This window comes from Hemiscyllium ocellatum, chromosome 14 (genome assembly GCF_020745735.1).
Source record: "Hemiscyllium ocellatum isolate sHemOce1 chromosome 14, sHemOce1.pat.X.cur, whole genome shotgun sequence".
Taxonomy (NCBI): domain Eukaryota; kingdom Metazoa; phylum Chordata; class Chondrichthyes; order Orectolobiformes; family Hemiscylliidae; genus Hemiscyllium; species Hemiscyllium ocellatum.
The window spans coordinates 70,222,215-70,224,015 of record NC_083414.1 but is presented as its reverse complement, the minus strand read 5'-3'; the positions used below and the strand labels follow the sequence as shown (position 1 = coordinate 70,224,015).

Here is a 1,801-nt window from a genome sequence, read left to right as displayed (position 1 = left end):
CAAAACTGCGGTGTGGGAATGTGCTGAATATTTAAAGTGTCTGTGCTGTCATGATCATCTTCTCCTCCCGCGCAGAAAATCGCTAGCAGCTCTAATGTTGCTTTGTTTTCCAGGCAAGTTGAGTTTTTACTGGAACTGAATGGAGACTTTTATTTCATCGCTGTTGTGAAACAAAGTCCTGCGGTGACTCGACTCGTCATTATTTGGTTTTCTGGCCAATGGTAAAATCGTTCCAAAAAATTTCGATGTCATATGTTATTGCATTTCTCCCATTTCCTTCATTTCCGTCCTGGAGACACCTAAGGTAAAGGTCATCTGATCGAGACTGTGATTGGTGAAATTCACTTTTTATGGCCCATTCTTATTATGTCTTTCTTTCTCTCTTTTCAGCATTGTCTGGGAAGTGGTGGTGCACTAAGGCTGCAGTATGTTTGAAAGAGTAGTTTGGAATTGCCCAGTTGCTAGTTGTGAGATTGCTTTATGGCTCATGAACTCGGACTGTCTCAGATTTAGCACTCATGCTTTGCTGTGTCTGAAAATGCATTTGGTTTGCCAGTTTTGTTTGTGTTCCGTGTTAAATGCTTTCTGTTTTGCGATTCACTCAGTACATTACGTGAGCTGTCGAACAGACTGAATGATTGTACCGCAGACTGCGATGCTAAAAAGTAATTCTTTAAAGCAGGTGTAATAAGCAACACAACGTTCTTGGGGTCCACTGCTTGGGAACAGATACTTCGGTGTATCCCGTCCATGCTCACCACATAGCCAAAAATAAACACGTCCCATTCCCCAGCATTTGGCCTCAATCCCTCTAATCTCATTCTATCCAGAAATTCATCCAGTTACCTTTGCAATTTTCTGAGTGCAATAGCCTCCTCCACATTCGCCGGGAACTCATTCCATAGACGCACAACCTTCTGTGTGGGAAATGTGCCTCAGGTACTTTGTCAATTTCAGCCAACTCACCTTAAACCAATGCTCTCGAGTTTTCAACTCGCCCTAGCTTGGGTAAAACACGAAAGGACTCAGTTTACAACCCTTCCATAAGATCATGTCGCAGCCGTTACGCTGCAGGGAAAGTTGTCCCAGCCTATTCCACCTCGCCCTACAGTCCAAACATTAACGACATCCTTCTCTTTATTTTGTCATCAATTTCACGTGTCTTTTTTTTTAAGTTTTCAAGATGTCAATTACGCTGGACGACAACGAGCTGATGGAAACTGAAAGATAAAACGTAGAATGGCTTCAACTTTCAGTGCTGGACGCCATTGAGCCGCTGCACGGTCGCCCGCAGATGGTTTCTGTAGTGCAGTGGTTATCACATTTGCCTTACACGCGAAAAGTCCCCAGTTCAAAACTGGGCAGAAACTGCTTTGTTCTTCAATTGCAACACTTTACATGGGCAAAAATGGAGCTTTCTTGCTTGCTTTCCCATCTGCAAACCTGTCTTCGAATTTGCTTTAACAAATCTGCTCTCGTAGTGAAATGCAATTCCATTCAATTCCTGTGCAAAGCATTGTTAAGTTTTTCACCAACCTGGGTCTGATCATAAGTCATTCTGATTGAGAGTGTAGTTACCGCGTTCTGATCCTTCCATAAAAAGCAGTACCGCATTTGCATTCCTTGCGCAGGCGATCGTTCAAAGACAGGGAAGAAGCTGATGCGCTGGTGTCACAGTGCGCCACGGATTCCTGAACTAGTCTGTCTGTCAAATGTCCCCCAAAGTCGTCTCTGAAAGATCTCATTTGGAAGCTGTCTGACGGTATTCAACGTGCGACAATTGGCACCAGAGATCCTGAAT

The 1,801-nt window shown here is 43.8% G+C and overlaps 1 non-coding gene across 1 annotated transcript; it reads left to right on the top strand.

Moving 5' to 3' along the window:
* The first annotated feature begins 1,297 nt into the window (after positions 1-1,297).
* trnav-uac (transfer RNA valine (anticodon UAC)) lies at positions 1,298-1,370 on the top strand. Its single transcript has one exon. It is a non-coding gene; the product is annotated as a tRNA-Val (tRNA).
* The last annotated feature ends 431 nt before the right edge of the window (positions 1,371-1,801 follow it).